This window comes from Canis aureus, chromosome 14, assembly GCF_053574225.1.
Source record: "Canis aureus isolate CA01 chromosome 14, VMU_Caureus_v.1.0, whole genome shotgun sequence".
NCBI classification, from domain to species: Eukaryota; Metazoa; Chordata; class Mammalia; order Carnivora; family Canidae; genus Canis; species Canis aureus.
Genome location: NC_135624.1, coordinates 27,255,671 through 27,269,626, shown reverse-complemented (window position 1 = coordinate 27,269,626; position 13,956 = coordinate 27,255,671).

Sequence of the window (13,956 nt, the reverse complement as noted above, 5' to 3'; positions counted from 1 at the left end):
TCAGAATCAGACTCTTCTCCTTCGGCATCCTACAGAGCCTTTCAGACCTGGTTCCTTGCCTTCCCCCCCCCCTCCCTAAATTGACTGAGCCACTGATCACAGCATTAAGAAATTGATTGAGTCCAGGCACTAACAGCAGGACCAGGCCAGGGGGAGGGCCGGAAGGGGAGCAGGGTGTGTGGCAGACAGAAAGAGAGCCAGGGAACTGTGACCTGGGAACCGACAGAGAGGGACACAGAGAGCAGATGCAGACTTTGACCTGTAGCCTGGAAGTCAGCCCCGGAGGAAAGGAGATAAGGAGTGCAAAGGTGTAAGTGAGGTTGGCAGGGCTCCTGAAGAAATGGGTGAAAGATGAGAGTGACACTGCTTTAGTCCAATCGGAGCAGCCAGTATTTGTACAGTGCTTTCTTTTTTTTTTGTTTTTTTTTTTGTTTTTTTTTTGTACAGTGCTTTCGTAGTGAAGGCAAATTTCCAAATATTCCAGTGGATAGTAGTTTATTTTACTAGACTGTGGACTTCCTGAGGATAGCGTCTCCTCATTTTGGTATCCCTACAGCCTAGCACGGTGTCCAGCACATCATAGCCAAGGTCTGCAAATCCATTTGCTAAATGACTAATTGGAAATAAAGTAAATAATGGAACCCAAGGGGTTTGGGAGCTAATAACATTTGGAACATAATTCTGGTGCTGTTGATTTTTGAGTGAAGTGAGAGCCCTTGGGGAGGACATCTAGTCTTTGGGAGCTTTAGTGTGCTCATCTATGAAATGACAACTCGAAATCTACATTTGCAGGGCTGCTGGGAAGATGTATGTGCGCGCGCACACACACACACACACATTCGACACCACTCTTGCATCTAGCCAGGTAATCATGATGATATGATGACAGTGACCATGATAATGAGGAAGCAGCTTCCCTCGAGGGTTCCTATATCATTTTGCTACCTCCATTATTTAAACAAATTTGTTTCTAGACAGTCCCATCTAAACAACCAAGGGGTTGTCTTAAGTTTGTTGTCTCAGGTCTTAAGCTTCCCACCAGAGAAAAAAGCAGACAAGAAAGCTGTGCAGATAGCAAGGTGACCTCTGTTACTAAATCAACCCAATAGTTGCAGCCTCCTCACCCTGCTTATGACTATTATGAGGGAAGATTTAAAAACCACCCCTCCTCGTCCTCCCTGAGGTAAAAGCTCTTGCTACAGGGCCTTGCTGAGCCTTCTTAAGCCAGGGTGACACCGGGCCATGAGATGGGTGCTTAAGTAGTTCATCTCTGGGTTTGCTGTGATTTTTTTTCTTCTTTATCTTTTTTTTTCCCTTTTCTTTTTCCAGTCCACTTTCTTTAGTCTGTAAAATTTAGAATCTTTTTGCCTTCATGATTCTCATCATGAGAATTTCATACCTTTGCTCTCATTTCCATACCTCCCACCCTTCATTCCACCAAAGGCAATGTGTTTAATGGTAAAATCAGTTAAGATGGCATTTAAGGGCAGGCTGCCCCCCCTCCCCCGGGCACTCTGGATCAGCTCCTTCATGGACACCCACCTGTGTTCTGACAGGCACCCTTATGTTCCCTAAATTATGTTCACTATATTTCTAACGTGTGCTCATCAGTCTCCTCTGCAGCCTGGGTAATAGAGGAGGAGAAACGATGTTGGAATCAGGGGACATGAAATATAAGGCATATAGCAGATTTCCAACAAGGAGTTTGCTAAATATTAAAAAAAGATGTTTTCATAAAATTCATCAGCTGAGAAGGTACTTGGCCCATGAACATTATGATGATCCATATAACACGAATCGCAGTCACGAATCCAAGCTGGACTTGAACCAAAGTTACTGGAAATGCATAGCGGCACTTATAAGCATTGCTTTCTGCTGCAAGAACGTGCAAGGAGTGAGGTACCTGGGTTGCTCAGTGATTGAGTGTCTGCCTTCGGCTCAGACTCAGGGTGTGATCCTGGTCTGGGGATCCAGTCCTGCGTCAGGCTCCCTGTAGGGAGACTGCTTCCCCCTCTGCCTGTGTCTCTACCTCACTCTCTGTGTCTCTTATGAATAAATAAATAAAATCTTAAATTAAAAGTGCAAGGGGAAGCTCAGTCAAGGACTTCTCACAGAGCGGCTTTCAGTAGCATTCACCCAACTGACCTTGTCCCCTTTCCCCCTACACTCCTTGGAAGAGGAACCACTTTGGATTCATTGATCCTCTGGTTCTTACTGATACTCAGAGGGTGCCTGACAAGGAGGTACTTTTTTACTTCCATGAGGACAGGAATCTGAACCTGGAATTCACTGATCTGCAAAGGTCTATAGATAGTGTTCATGAACCTTCTGATACTTCTACAGATTGTATATCTATATCTTCTGTGGCCTTCTTTTTCTGAGAAAATTTCCAAATCTTTCAGAAGAGTCCCATGGCTATTACGCACATCCTCCAAAACATGAAGAACTACTAAACTGGAGGGTTAGTTGAAACATTCTGTAAACTTTGTGAAGTATATTTTAGGCAAAACTCATAGGAGAAGAAAAACTCCCTTTCTCCTTAGCTTCTAGGAAGGAGTCTCACCCCTTCCTCAGAGGTCATTGAGAGACCTATGTGCAGAGGCAGTGGAGCACAGTGAAGGAGTAGTGATAGTTGAAGCTGCATTGTGGCCAAGACTCTGATACCAGCTGGCTTCTTGAATCTGTGTAGTCTGCATAATGCTAACCATGAAGTGGTTAAAGAAGGATACTCCTCCTTCATCCCTTGTCACATGGATACAGTCAGGAAGGGACATGCTGATTACACAGAAGCTTTGATCGCTTTTGGGTATTCACACAAATGTGCTGTCACAAGCACATCCACTCCACATTCACTGAGCGCACAAAAACAAGGAGTGAATCTTCTTCTTCGTCATCTTTTTTTGGGGTGGGGTGGGGAGAAGAGGTGGGAAGAGGGGCAGAGGAAGAGGGAGAGAGAGAATCTCAAGCAGGCTCCATGCCCAATGTGAAACTTGACATGGGGCTCCATATCACATCCCTGAGATCATGACCTAAACTGAAATCAAGAGTCAGACACTTAACCGATGGAGCCATCCAGCTGCCCCAGGGAGTGAATCTCCTTAAAGCCTCAAGGCCTGTGTCCTGCAGGTGAATTTTGACAATTTTCTTAATGCCTCGGGCTCATTTTTGTCACTCATTCAATTCAGGCTCACCTAACCCGCCTTTAAAGGATGTAAGAGTTAATGATAGAGTTGGTGAATCACTGAAGAGAGGAGAAAAAAGAAGCCTAGAAGAACATAGAAACCTAGGTATTTTAGTCTTAATGGAAAGAATTTGATTGTCCTGCAAGGGCAACAACCATGACCAAAAAGCAGGGCAGACGGCTTCCAGGGAGAAGAAACTAACAGGTAATGTAGGATTTGTGGAAAGTGGGTTTGGAAACCAGAGTCCAAATATTCTGTGTGCTGCTCTAAGAATTTGAAGACTATTATGTGGGTGTTATATACAAAGGATCCAATTAGTGTTGTGGATTTGGACTGGATGTCAGTTCAGTGGTCATTGTTAAAGAATGTGTAGACCTTTTGCATTGGCTTTTAGCTTTCTGGATACCAGCCTGGCCACTCAGGAGCCAGGGGTTCCCTCAAAACATATCCCTGGGCTGAAGCACACTGGGGCAACCACTCTTCCACATTAACCTTGTTGGAATGTGACTACTGCGTGTGTTAACTTGCACGTGTAACATATACATTAGAATCTTTAATAATACCACTGCTATTCACAAGGATATAGCATGATGGGTTATTTCAGTTATTTTTCACAAATACTCTGCAAAATGAATATAATAGGTTTGTTGGAAATAGGTTGGACCTGGTCGATACAATCGGGAAATAGTTTTACTTTTCTCCCTATCGCCTTCAAACTCATTTGCCTCTTCCTTCCCCTGATGGCATATCAGGGATGGTCTATAACTTCTTGGTCACTTACAAGTATTAAAATGTCCAGTCCAATTTAAGTCAAAATTTAATCTCATATCCAGTTTAGAGCTTCTTCCCTCTGCCCAGCTCAGGCATGTCCAGATGCTCAGATACCAGTAAAGGCATGGGGCCTTCGATCCATTCTTCAATAATCCTCGTTCCGCTTCTTACCTGACTCACCTAATAGTTGATGGATTTTTCAAGGTTAGGGTAATGAGAAGGATGAGAGATCTGGTGGTGGACACTGTTCGTAGTGTTCTCTTAGCTAGCAAAGTCCCTACAAATGGTAGGATCCAAATGTTGTCTCATTCATGTGGCATCTTTCATGAGGGACACTGTGGCTTGGCAATGCACTACACTAACCTCTTGTGACTTCTCTCAGTTTCTGTACCTCATGGTACCCTAGTTTGCTTAAGCAGATAAGTTAAGCTGTCTACCTTCCATGGTATTCACCTGGCCCCGGTTAAATGTGTACATACTTGCTTTGCCATCCTGGGCTGCTTTGATGGGCCCCATCCTCCGTCTTCTCCAGGGAAGTGCTAGGCACTAGTCTCTAAACAACTAATGCCAATAGAACATATTTGAAGATGTCCCAAGAACTCCACTGTGCTCCAAGACTATACAGCTTGGGACCAGTCCCTGCATCTCCACATCTCACAAGCATCCAGTCTGCTTTCTAGCAACAAATGCTCTCTTCAAGACTGATTATTCTAGACATCATCATTTTGCTATGGGTGAGTGGAAATGACCTCACACCCAGTATTACTAGATTCTTGGGAAGAATTCTTCCTCTCTAAGGAAGCTTCTAGTCTTCTTGTAAGCAAGCTGTTGGGAATGTTGATTTGGATACAGACCAGACATTCTCCTGGAGAGGGGCCTAGCTCCTCTCTTTAGAACAATGGCTACTTAGCTTTGTCCCCCTTTAGGATCTCAGCCAAACTTAGTCCTATTGAACGTAGGCTATTGTCCTTTATCTATAAGGAACTGAGCTGCAAAGATATCTGTTGCCAAATGCCAAAGGTCACTCAACTTGTAAGAGCAGAAGTCAGATTTGAACCTTGATCTCTCCTTCTCCCTGTTTAGTCTTCCTTGTACCTCACAGCCTTCTCCTTAATCAAAGTTGCCTAGGGCCAGGTGGAAGGGATTACACTTAGTCCCACTTTACAGATGAGTAAACAAAGGCTCCAGAAGTTTAAGACTTACCTGAGATCACCCCGTGGACTAGTCAAGGTTCCATCAGGAAACAGGTGGCTCACACAAAGGAGACTGCTTCATAACAGTCTAGTAAAGGATTATTTTAAAAGGTGTGGGCAGCATTAGGAAGCGACAGGGATAGTGCAGTATTCCAGGACTAGTTAGCATCAGGGCTGTTACCCAAAGGACTAAAAAGAGGAGGGAAAGAGAGAACTGTCTTGAGGGCCATTGTGAGAGCAGCCCCTAGGGACCTCAGGTAGTATAATACAGCAGGTCCTAAGTCATGAGGAAGAAAATTGTCCTGCCTGCCTCTGCTCTCGGCCTCCAAGCTCCTCTGGAGGTCAACCCCAGTAGAAGCCAGAGGGCATCAGGCCTGTTGAAGTTGTCCCTACACATGGGTCTCTCAGAGCCAAAAACAAGGTGATTCAGGGTGCAGAGTGGACCTGACTCACTCAGCTGGGAATGGCAGAGCTGAGATTTGAAATCATGTCTCCTGCCCCAAACCCTTTGCCACATTTAGTAGCCTCTGCCTTTATTTCATCGTGTGGCTTCGACAATTTGACTGCATTGAAAATCCTCTTGGGGCAGGGACTTTGTCTTACTGTGCTTATAATTACTGCCATCCTGAGACTCATAGTAATTCAATATGAGTTTGTTGACTGCATTAATGGGTATAGTGGCAGGCTATAGATAAGCTTGAAACACTCAAGGGGACAGAATGAGCAAAGGGAGAGAAATGGTCGGCATTGCAGGAACTCTATGTATAGATATTTAAATGAGATGTCTACAAAAATATATATAGATACAATTTCATATTAGATATTTGGTAGACATGGTCTCATTTGAACCTTGCATCAACTCTTGGCTTTTCGCCCCTTGATGAATCATGAGTTTATTTGTGTAATGACAATAGCTGATCGGGATAAGAGCTCTAGCCACCTGGCTCATAAAACCAATACTCTTTCAAGTATCTCTCCGTTGAGTGTATATGCTAAGATAATATCATAACCATGGGTTGTTCTCAATCTCTATCTATATCTCTCTCTATCTTTCTTTTCCTTCTGCCATTGATTCATTGCAGAAATCAAGTCATCTGTCTTTTATTATGTCCCACTTTTTGGTTTGGTTGTGTATTTGTTTCCTTATGGTTTCATTTAACCTCTTCTTTCTCATGCCCTTTTCCTACAAATGAGCCCTTGAGGATTGATTTGATTCTGATTTTGATTGTGTGTGTGTGGCAAGAACACTTCATGAGTGGTACTTCATGTGTGTTTCATACTACAGCACATCAGGGCAGACACAAAGCCTGACTACCCAACATTCCTGAGGCAAAGATGAATTGGTGGATTTGGGTGATTTACACAATTTTAATTATCATTATTAATAACTGGTATTATAAAGTTAAATATCAGCAAAATAGTAGGCACTCTGCTTGGCATCACATGTATGTTATCTTGTTGAAGTCACACAAGAACTGCATAAAAAAGGTATTCTCATCTTCATTTTTTAACAGGAAAACTGAGGCTCAGAGGTGAAGTGGGTTACCTACAACTAGTGAGTGACAGAGGCAGGATATGGATTCAGGTCTGATGGACTCTGGAGCGTGTGTTCTGAACAACTAGGTGACCTTGTTTGTGATTTTATTTCTTTTCAGTGTATTCTCACAGACCCACTCCTAGAGATTTTGATTCTTGTTCCTTTAATAGATTGTCTGTGTCAGAGTAATTTAGACTTTTAACTTTAGAGCCAGTGTTGGGAAAAGAGACAAAGAGGGAAGCCACTTCAGTGCCAACTAGACCATGGAAGAAAGGAAGTAAAAGATTACAGGTATGGAGCAAGGTGTTTCGAACAGATCATGGTAGGCAGCAACGTTCAGTAAAGCAATCTATTGAGATCTTTTTAATTGTACTCTATAAAGTCACAATCCAAAGTAGCTTAAGGAAAAAGGATCATTGATTTAACCAGATCATCAAACTATGGAAAGGCCAGGGGTAGACTGACCTCAGGAATCAATGGACCCAAGTACCAGAATTCCATTAATTTCTCTCTCCATCTCTTAGCTCTGCTTCTTCATGCATTCTTCAATTCCTGTTGTCAGGCTGGCTATCTCCACAAGGCAGGAAGTGGGTCTACAAGCAGCTCATCCTTACAACTAACTGCATGGCCAGAGATGAAAGAGAACTTTGTCTTCTTTCCCCAGTGGGAAAACTCCCAGGGAATGACCCTGATTTTCTGGGTTTGCACCAATCAGTATGGCCAAAGAGGAGCCCTACCATTGACTGACTTGGGTCACATGTCCCTTCCATGACATGTGACTAGTGAAGCAGATCCATACTATAAGAAAGGAATGGATCACACAGATAATGACACTCTTGGGGTGTTGGGAGCTGGGGAGCCACCCCAGCCTCCATCTTCTTCCTTTCCTTTTTATTGAGGTATAATTGACATATAACATTATATCAGTTTCAGGCATACAACATGATGATTTGATATTTATATATGCTGTGAAATGGTCACCACAGTAAGTCTACTTGTCATCTACTTGTCCCTATACAAAGTTACACTTTTCTTTTCTTGTGATGAGTCCATCTTCTATATATTCTTATTATGAACAAGTGACAACATGATATTCAGAGGCAGGCTTTGGATGGCTGAAAAGAGCAAATGTAAGGGGTAGGAAATGGATGTTAATTAAATACCCACATGTTTTATGTAAAATTCCAAGTGCTACATGGTAGCTCATTTATTCTTCACAATAATATCATGAAACCAGCATTTTATTCTCATTTTAAAAACATTTATTTATTTATTTATTTATTTATTTATTTATTTATTTGAGAGAGGGAGAGAGAGAGAGCATGGGGGTAAAGGGAAGAGGGAGAGAGGAACTGAAGCAGACTGTGCAGAGCTCATCACAGGGCTAGGTCTCAAGACCCTAAGATTATGACCCAAGCTGAAACCAAGTCTGACACTCAATTGACTGCTACCCAGTTGCTCCTATTCTCATTTTTTTAAAAAAAATAAGGCTCTTTTTAAAAGATTTTTATTTATTTTTTTCATGAGAGATACAGAGAGAGAGAGAGAGAGAGAGAGAAGCAGAGACACAGGCAGAGGGAGAAGCAGGCTTCCTGCAGGGAGCCTAATGTGGGACTCGATCCCAGGACCCTGAGATCATGACCTGAGCCAAAGTCAGACGCTCAACCAGCCCCCCAGGTGCCCTGAAAGTGAAGGTTTGAATCCAACCATTTATGGCTTTAATGCCTGTGGTCTTTCCTCTGGATCAGACACCCTTCAGTAATGGAGGGACTGAGGACAGAGACATAATACCCAGCTACAGAAATTCTGCATGTAAAATGGATACCTATTCAGAAAAATTAGGCAGGGCCCAATTTCTGTTATAGGTCATTTGGCCAGAGCAGAATCAAAATCCTGGTGATGCATTATGGAATAAAAACTGTTTTTCATCATGTAAATCCAAACTGAGGGACAATCTACAAAATATCTGATCTGTATTGCTCAAAGCTGTCAAAGTCCTCATAAACAAGGAAAGGCTGTGATAACTGTCACAGACCAGTGGAAACTCAAGGGGCATGGCAACTAAGTACAATTTAGGATTAGGTCTTGGAGCATAAAAAAGGGCCATTAATGGAAATATTGGTAAAATACAAATAAAGTCTGGAGTTTCATTAAAAATAATATAACAGTGTTGGTTTCTTAGCTTTGATAATATACCATGATAATGTAAGATGTTAATGATAGTGGACACTAGGTGAGAAGCATATGGGTACTCTCTGTACTATCTTTACAATTGTTCTAAAAATTTTAAATTATTCCCAAATTAAAAATTTGTTAGAACAAAATTGTGTGTGTGTGTGTGCAAGTGTGTGTATTTATTTAACCTTGAGTAAAACTGTGATCAGTTGCAGAGCCCGGGGCAAACCTGCACAGGTCGGGGAGCTCCTGACACAGGGTGTTATGGACTAAATGCTTGTGTGCCCTCAAATTCATATGTTGAAGACTTACTCCTCAATGTGATGGCATTTGGAGGTGATGCCTTTGGGAAGTGATTCGGTTTAGATGAGGTCATGAGGACATGAGGATGAGGCCCCAGGGATGAGATCAGCATCCTTATAACAAGAGAAGGAGAGCCAGAGCTCACTCACCCTCCAGCACGTGAGGACACGGAGAGAAGGCAGCCATCTGCAAGCTAGGAAGAGAGCTCCCACCAAGAACGAAATGCACCAGTGCCTTGATCTTGGACTTCACAAGCTTCCAGAACTGTCAGAAATCAATGCCTGTTGGTTAAGCTACCTGGTCTGTGGAATGTTGCTATATCAGCCCTGGTAGACCAAGACACAGAGGATGACATCTTTTGTTAAGGGTGGTGAGCTAAAGAAATAACACCTTAAAATGAAATTGCAGAAATGTGAAGGAACTGGTAATGGTTAATTTTTTCTCAAATCTCAAATCCCACCCAGGCAAACTTTTCCTCTCCAGATGCCCTGCTAACATGCTCAGCTCAGACTATCATGTTGCTGAAGCTCACTTACTTCTGTGCTCCGTTTGAGTCACTAATCCAGGGTTATACCCCCGACAGTGTTGACACACGTGAAGTCCCTAAAGAAGTTGTGCCAGCTTCCCCTGAGTGCTTCTTATCTCAGCTTCTGTCCATTGCTTCATTAATTCTCTTGGTTTGCAATCAGCACAGGCCGGAGAGAGACCTGCTTGCTAATTTCTAATGGTGGCTCGTCTCAAATGTACCGCTTGGATGACTTACTAAAAATGAAGAATGTCCTCCCCATTGCAGTCTTCACAGATGATAAAACTGCACAATCCACTGAGAATATTCGAGCTTCTCACTCCTGCCAACGGTGTCACATTTTTTGCATGTTTTCCCTAACCAGCTGTAAGACATGGGTTAAAAAGAGAGTACGGTGTAGTTGGCTTGGCTTCAAACAAGAGAAGCTTTGAGATTCTGGGGGTGTGTCCAGTTGACCTTCTTCTTTTTAGGGTCGGTCAGAGGTTTTGGTGTAAAATTTATAAATACACAGATTTCAGAGTTGAAAGTAGGGTGACAGACATTCCTGGTTTGTCCATGACTGAGGAGTTTCCAGGCATGCGAGACTTTCCGAGTGACAACTGGGACAGTTCCAGGCAAACTGGGATAGTTAATCATCCAGATGGAAAGAACCATAAAGTGATCTTCTCAGACATAAGGCTCCAGAATATATTCTCTCCTTTGGGGGTTCTGACTAGATAAATATTCAAAGGGGTTTTTACATGGTGAATGTGCTGTTGGGAAGCAATGGGTGTAATCGACAGAGATGGATTTGTGCTGGAAACTGGGGAGAGAGGAAGCTAATTTGGAAAACTCAGAACACCTGCGTGCAAATGTCACCTGTCTTGCACAACAGCTGAGAAAACTTGGATAAATGATTTGTTGGTTGTATTTGGGTTTCTTCATCTGCAAAATGGGAACGGTATTTAGTACCTCCCTCATACGTTTGCCTTGAGATTAAAATTCAATAACTCAGGTGAAGTTCTTAAAATTCTGCTTAGCGTAGAAGATGTGCTCAGTAAATACCACCTTTTATTATTGCTGTCGATACTATTTGCATCCTGGATTCTTATTCCTCTGCCAGTGACCAGCCATGTGACTCTGGTAATTGCTGCTTCCTTACCTGTAAATGGGGAAAAAGACACCACTTTACCCAGGGGTCAGCTGTAGTTAGCGAGATAAAACCACATGTGGATTATGGAGGCTGCTTTCTCAGTTCCTGAGTGGCCCAGAGCTTCCATCTTCTTGTCCCATATTTAGCTTCATTAGTGGAGTAGAGAGACAATAGGATTTCTAGACTGGGTCTTAGTCTTGGCTCTGCCACAACTAGGGTCTTCATTTAGTGGCTATCTCTTAAAAAAAAAAAAAAAAAAAAAAAAGCTGTGTTTTTCTTAAAAAGGCTGGAAATTGGCTCTGGGGGCAGGTATCCAAAGAGAGTGTCAGTCATGTTTTGATAGATGGAATCATCATTGGAAGAAACATGTCATCTCTGAAATTATTCATTCTATAATCCACATGTTAGCTTTGTCCTGGCCCTATAATTCTGGTCCCTTTGCAAATATATCCTCTCATGCACAATAATGATCGAGCAATGTGGAAAAGGGACAGTAGACTCAAGGCTATCACTGTAACTATAACATGTTCCCCACAAACTCCCAATTCTCCTCTCTTCTTCTTCTCTTCTTCTCTTCTCTTCTCTTCTCTTCTCTTCTCTTCTCTTCTCTTCTCTTCTCTCTCTTCTTTCCCTTCCCTTCCCTTCCCTTCCCTTCCCTTCCCTTCCCTTCCCTTCCCTTCCCTTCCCTTCCCTTCCCTTCCCTTCCCTTCCCTTCCCTTCCCTTCCCTTCCCTTCCCTTCCCTTCCCTTCCCTTCCCTTCCCTTCCCTTCCCTTCCCTTCCCTTCCCTTTTTCTCTTCTCTTCTCTTCTCTTCTCTTCTCTTCTCTTCTCTTCTCTTCTCTTCTCTTCTCTCTTCTCTTCTCTTCCTCCTTTGTCCTTCTCCCCCTCCCCGCCCCCCGCCCATCTGCCCTTTCTCTGCCTTCTGTCTTTCCAGGACTCTTTTCATTCTTGATGTCCATGAAAATTAAACTTTAGGGACACCTGGGTTGCTCAGTGGTTAAATGCCTGCCTTTGGCCCAGAGCATGATCCTGGTGTCCCAAGATCGAGTCTCACTTTGGGCTCCCTGCATGGAGCCTGCTTCTCCCTCTGCCTACGTATCTGCCTCTCTCTCTCTCTCTCTCTCTCTCTCTCTCTCTGGGTCTCTCATGAATAAATAAATAAAATCTTTAAAAAAAAAGAAAATTAAACTTTATGTGAGTGAGAAATAAACTTCCATTGTATTGAATCAATGGTGTTTCGAGATGTATCTGTTATAGCCACTGGCCTTCTATGAACTAATAGAGCCAGAAAGGAGTCTTTTTCCACTGTTTCTAATCTTGTACTCCTCCAAGTCTTTCTCTCTCTCTCTCTCTCTCTCTCTTTCCCCCCATTGGACAATTTTATTAGGAAATGAACAAATATCACAACAATATTAAAGTGACCATTACACACACACACACACACACACAAAAGCCACAAAAGAGAAAATCAAATCTCTTGGTGGGGGAGAGGGAGACGGACAAGTGGAAGGGACCACACTATCGTTTTGCTTTGGTGACATTTTATGAGCTAATTGTAACCTCCCTGAGAGCAAGGACCACAGCACTCTTGCTCTCTATTGCATCTTTACTGCCTGGCACAGGGTAAGTGCTTAATAAAACTGTGTTCAATGGATATGTATGTATGGTCTGAGATCTTCTAGGCACCAGCTGGAAGAACTCTTCCCTTCTTTTTTAAAAAATATTTTATCTTAATTTTTTGTCATGATAGGTGTACTCTATAATCCTTATTTCCCTTTTCCCCTATCCCCCCAGTCACCTCCTGGGTGACTGCCTGGTCACTTCCTGGGTTATCCTGTCTGATAACCATCAGTTTGTTTTCTATAGTTGAGTTCCTTTCTTGGTTTATCGGTCTCTCTCTTTTTTTGTTTTCCTTTTTTCATTTGTTTTGTTTCTTAAATTCCAGATATGAGTGAAATCATATGGTATTTATCTTTCTCTGACTCTAGCTCTATCCATGTTTTTTAAAATGGCAAGATTTCATTCTTTTATGGCTGAATAATATTCCTTTAAAAAAGATTTTATTTATTTATTCATGAGAAATACACTGAGAGAGGCAGAGACACAGGCAGAGGGAGAAGCTGGCTCCATGCAGGGAGCCCCATGCGGGACTCAATCCCAGGACTCTGGGATCATGCCCTGACCCAAAGGCAGACACTCAACCGCTGAGCCACCCAGGTGTCCTGGCTGAATAATATTCCATTGTATATAAATACCACATCTTCTTTATCCATTCATCTATTGATAGTCACATGGGCTGATTCCATACTTTGGCTGTTGCAAGTAATTCTGCTATAAACATAGGGATATATGTATCCCTTAGAATTAGTGTTTTTGTATTTTTGGAGTAAATCCTCAGTAGTATGATTTCTGGATTGTAGGGTAGTTCTATTTTTAATTTTTTGAAGCACATCCATACTATTTTCCACAGTGGCTGCACCAATTTGTATTCCTACCAACAGTGGAAAAGGGTTCCTTTTTCTCCACATCCTCATGAATACTTGCTGTTTCTTGTGTTTTTTATTTTAACCATTTTGACAGGTATGAGGTGATAACTCATTGTAGTTTTGATTTGTTTTTCCCTGATGAAGAGTGATGTTGAGCATCTTTTCATGTGTCTGTTGGTCATTTGTTTGTCTTTTTTGGACGAATGTCTGTTCATGTGTTCTGCCTATTTTTTAATTGGATTGTTTGTTTTAGGATATTGAGTTGTATCCGTTCTTTATATATTTTGGATACTAACCCTTTATCAGATATATCAGTTGCAAATATCTTCTCCCATTCAGTTGGTTTACCTTTTGTTTTGTGGACTGTTTCCTTCACTATGGATAAACTTTTTAATCCAATGTAGTTAGTCCCAATAGTTTACTTTTGCTTTTATTTCCCTTGCCTTAGGAGACATATCTAGAAAAATTTTGCTGTGACTGATATCAGATATATCACTGCCTATGCTCTTTTCAAGGATTTTTATGGTCAGGTCCCACATTTATGTCTTTAATCCATTTTGAGTTTATTTTTGTGTATGGTGAAAAAAGTGGTCCAGTTTCATTCTTTGGTATGTGGCTATTCAGTTTTTCCAACACATTTGTTGAAGAAGCT